Below are 5,000 nucleotides of genomic sequence, written 5' to 3'. Positions count from 1 at the left end.
CTCGTAAGGCAAGCTTCCCCGCTGGCTGGGTTATCACGCCCTTGAGGCACGGTCGGTGAGTAGTAGTAGTCCCGCGATCTCCCTCCGCTCGTGAGACGTGATTCCCCTCCTCTCGGGGCCTCACGCCCTTGACATGTGGTCGGTGTGTTGCTCCGCTCCGCTTCCCCGCCTCCCCCAGCTGGGGTGGAAGCCTCTCCAGCCGGGAGAGGCGCCCCGCCCTTGTACCTTGGTTGTGTTAACGCGCCGTGGGGTCCTGCGCTCTCCCTCCGCTCGCAAGACGTGATTCCCCTTCTGGCGGGGCCTCACGCCCTTGACACGTGGTCGGTTTGTTTCTCCGCTCCGCTCCACCGCCTCCCACGGCTGGGGTGGAAACGTCTCCTGCCGGGAGAGGCGCGCCGCCGTTGTGCCGTGGTTGTGTTAACGCGCCATGGGGTCCTGCCCTCTCCCTCCGCTCGCGAGACGTGATTCCCCTCCTGGCGGGGCCTCAAGCCCTTGACACGTGGTCGGTGTGTTGCTCCGCTCCGCTCTTCCGCCTCCCCCGGCAGGGGTGGAAGCGTCTCCTGCCGGGAGAGGCGCGCCGCCCTTGTACCGTGGTTGTTTTAACGCGCCGTGGGGTCCCGCACTCTCCCTCCGCTCGCGAGACATGATTCCCCTCCTGGCGGGGCCTCACGCCCTTGACACGTGGTCGGTGTGTTGCTCCGCTCCTCTCCCTCGCCTCCCCCGGCTGGGGTGGAAGCGTCTCCTGCCGGGAGAGGCGCAAATCCCTTGTACCGTGGTTATGTTAACGCGCCGTGGGGTCCCGCACTCTCCCTCCGCTCGCGAGACGTGATTCCCCTCCTGGTGGGGCCTCACGCCCTTGATACGTGGTCGGTTTGTTTCTCCGCTCCGCTCCCCCGCCTCACCCGGCTGGGGTGGAAGCGTCTCCTGCCGGGAGAGGCGCGACGCCCTTGTACCTCGGTTATGTTAACGCGCCGTGGGGTCCCGCGCTCTCCCTCCACTCGCGAGACGTGATTCCCCTTCTGGCGGGGCCTCACGCCCTTGATACGTGGTCGGTTTGTTGCTCCGCTCCGCTCCCCCGCCTCCCCCGGCCGGGGTGGAAGCGTCTCCTGCCGGGAGAGGCGCGCCGCCCTTGTACCTCGGTTGTGTTAAGGCGCCGTGAGGTCCCGCGCCCTCCCTCCGCTCGCGAAACGTGATTCCCCTTCTGGCGGGGCCTCACGCCCTTGATACGTGGTCGGTTTGTTGCTCCGTTCCGCTCCCCCGCCTCCCCCGGCCGGGGTGGAAGCGTCTCCTGCCGGGAGAGGCGCACCGCCCTTGTACCTCGGTTGTGTTAACGCGCCGTGGGGTCCCACGCTCTCCCTCCGCTCGCGAGACGTGATTCCCCTTCTGGCGGGGCCTCACGCCCTTGATACGTGGTCGGTTTGTTGCTGCGCTCCGCTCCCCCGCCTCCCCCGGTTGGGGTGGAAGCGTCTCCTGCCGGGAGAGGCGCAACGCCCTTGTACATCGGTTGTGTTAACGCGCCGTGGGATCCCTCGCTCTCCCTCCGCTCGCGAGACGTGATTCCCCTTCTGGCGGGGCCTCACGCCCTTGATACGTGGTCGGTTTGTTGCTTCGCTCCTCTCCCCCGCCTCCCCCGGCAGGGGTGGAAGCGTCTCCTGCCGGGAGAGGCGCGCCGCCGTTGTGCCGTGGTTGTGTTAACGCGCCGTGGGGTCCCTCGCTCTCCCTCCGCTCGCGAGACGTGATACCTCTATTGGCAGGGCCTCACGCCCTTGATACGTGGTCGGTTTGTTGCTCCGCTCCGCTCCCCCGCCTCCCCCGGTTGGGGTGGAAGCGTCTCCTGCCGGGAGAGGCGCGACGCTCTTGTACATTGGTTGTGTTAACGCTCCGTGGGGTCCTGCGCTCTCCCTCCGCTCGCGAGACGTGATTCCCCTCCTGGCGGGGCCTCACGCCCTTGATACGTGGTCGGTTTGTTGCTCCGCTAAACTCCCCCGCCTCCCCCGGTTGGGGTGGAAGCGTCTCCTGCCGGGAGAGGCGCGACGCCCTTGTACATCGGTTGTGTTAACGCGCCGTGGGGTCCCGCGCTCTCCCTCCGCTCGCGAGACGTGATACCTCTTCTGGCGGGGCCTCACGCCCTTGATACGTGGTCGGTTTGTTGCTCCGCTCCGCTCCCCCGCCTCCCCCGGTTGGGGTGGAAGCGTCTCCTGCCGGGAGAGGCGCGACGCCCTTGTACATCGGTTGTGTTAACGCTCCGTGGGGTCCTGCGCTCTCCCTCCGCTCGCGAGACGTGATTCCCCTTCTGGCGGGGCCTCACGCCCCTGATACGTGGTCGGTTTGTGTCTCCGCTCCGCTCCCCTGCCTCCCCCTGCTGGGGTGGAAGCGTCTCCTGCCGGGAGAGGCGCGCCGCCCTTGTACCGTGGTTGTTTTAACGCACCGTGGGGTCCCGCGCTCTCCCTCAACTCGCGAGACGTGATTCCCCTCCTGGTGGGGCCTCACGCCCTTGATTCGTGGTCGGTTTGTTTCTCCGTTCCGCTCCCCCCGCCTTCCCCGGCTGGGGTGGAAGCGTCTCCTGCCGGGAGAGGCGCGCCGCCCTTGTACCTCGGTTGTGTTAACGCGCCATGGAGTCCCGCGCTCTCCCTCCGCTGGCGAGACGTGATTCCCCTTCTGGCGGGGCCTCACGCCCTTGATACGTGGTCGGTTTGTTGCTCCGTTCCGCTCCCCCGCCTCCCCCGGCCGGGGTGGAAGCGTCTCCTGCCGGGAGAGGCGCGCCGCCCTTGTACCTCGGTTGTGTTAAGGCGCCGTGGGGTCCCGCGCTCTCCCTCCGCTCGCGAGACGTGATTCCCTTTCTGGCGGGGCCTCACGCCCTTGATACGTGGTCGGTTTGTTGCTCCGTTCCGCTCCCCCGCCTCCCCCGGCCGGGGTGGAAGCGTCTCCTGCCGGGAGAGGCGCGCCGCCCTTGTACCTCGGTTGTGTTAACGCGCCGTGGGGTCCCACGCTCTCCCTCCGCTCGCGAGACGTGATTCCCCTTCTGGCGGGGCCTCACGCCCTTGATACGTGGTCGGTTTGTTGCTGCGCTCCGCTCCCCCGCCTCCCCCGGTTGGGGTGGAAGCGTCTCCTGCCGGGAGAGGCGCAACGCCCTTGTACATCGGTTGTGTTAACGCGCCGTGGGATCCCTCGCTCTCCCTCCGCTCGCGAGACGTGATTCCCCTTCTGGCGGGGCCTCACGCCCTTGATACGTGGTCGGTTTGTTGCTTCGCTCCTCTCCCCCGCCTCCCCCGGCAGGGGTGGAAGCGTCTCCTGCCGGGAGAGGCGCGCCGCCGTTGTGCCGTGGTTGTGTTAACGCGCCATGGGGTCCTGCCCTCTCCCTCCGCTCGCGAGACGTGATTCCCCTCCTGGCGGGGCCTCAAGCCCTTGACACATGGTCGGTGTGTTGCTCCGCTCCGCTCCCCTCGCCTCCCCCGGCAGGGGTGGAAGCGTCTCCTGCCGGGAGAGGCGCGCCGCCGTTGTGCCGTGGTTCTGTTAACGTGCCGTGGGGTCCCGCGCCCTCCCTCCGCTCGCGAGACGTGATTCCCCTTCTGGTGGGGCCTCACGCCCTTGACACGTGGTCGGTGTGTTGCTCCGCTCCGCTCCCCCGCCTCCCCCGGCAGGGGTGGAAGCGTCTCCTACCGGGAGAGGCGCGCCGCCCTTGTACCGTGGTTGTGTTAACGCTCCGTGGGGTCCTGCGCTCTCCCTCCGCTCGCGAGACGTGATTCCCCTCCTGGCGGGGCCTCACGCCCTTGATACGTGGTCGGTTTGTTGCTCCGCTCCGCTCCCCCGCCTCCCCCGGTTGGGGTGGAAGCGTCTCCTGCCGGGAGAGGCGCGACGCTCTTGTACATTGGTTGTGTTAACGCTCCGTGGGGTCCTGCGCTCTCCCTCCGCTCGCGAGACGTGATTCCCCTCCTGGCGGGGCCTCACGCCCTTGATACGTGGTCGGTTTGTTGCTCCGCTAAACTCCCCCGCCTCCCCCGGTTGGGGTGGAAGCGTCTCCTGCCGGGAGAGGCGCGACGCCCTTGTACATCGGTTGTGTTAACGCGCCGTGGGGTCCCGCGCTCTCCCTCCGCTCGCGAGACGTGATACCTCTTCTGGCGGGGCCTCACGCCCTTGATACGTGGTCGGTTTGTTGCTCCGCTCCGCTCCCCCGCCTCCCCCGGTTGGGGTGGAAGCGTCTCCTGCCGGGAGAGGCGCGACGCCCTTGTACATCGGTTGTGTTAACGCTCCGTGGGGTCCTGCGCTCTCCCTCCGCTCGCGAGACGTGATTCCCCTTCTGGCGGGGCCTCACGCCCCTGATACGTGGTCGGTTTGTGTCTCCGCTCCGCTCCCCTGCCTCCCCCTGCTGGGGTGGAAGCGTCTCCTGCCGGGAGAGGCGCGCCGCCCTTGTACCGTGGTTGTTTTAACGCACCGTGGGGTCCCGCGCTCTCCCTCAACTCGCGAGACGTGATTCCCCTCCTGGTGGGGCCTCACGCCCTTGATTCGTGGTCGGTTTGTTTCTCCGTTCCGCTCCCCCCGCCTTCCCCGGCTGGGGTGGAAGCGTCTCCTGCCGGGAGAGGCGCGCCGCCCTTGTACCTCGGTTGTGTTAACGCGCCATGGAGTCCCGCGCTCTCCCTCCGCTGGCGAGACGTGATTCCCCTTCTGGCGGGGCCTCACGCCCTTGATACGTGGTCGGTTTGTTGCTCCGTTCCGCTCCCCCGCCTCCCCCGGCCGGGGTGGAAGCGTCTCCTGCCGGGAGAGGCGCGCCGCCCTTGTACCTCGGTTGTGTTAAGGCGCCGTGGGGTCCCGCGCTCTCCCTCCGCTCGCGAGACGTGATTCCCTTTCTGGCGGGGCCTCACGCCCTTGATACGTGGTCGGTTTGTTGCTCCGTTCCGCTCCCCCGCCTCCCCCGGCCGGGGTGGAAGCGTCTCCTGCCGGGAGAGGCGCGCCGCCCTTGTATCTCGGTTGTGTTAACGCGCCGTGGGGTCCCACGCTCTCCC

This window comes from Scylla paramamosain, chromosome 21 (genome assembly GCF_035594125.1).
Source record: "Scylla paramamosain isolate STU-SP2022 chromosome 21, ASM3559412v1, whole genome shotgun sequence".
NCBI classification, from domain to species: domain Eukaryota; kingdom Metazoa; phylum Arthropoda; class Malacostraca; order Decapoda; family Portunidae; genus Scylla; species Scylla paramamosain.
Note: the sequence above shows the minus strand (reverse complement) of the source record.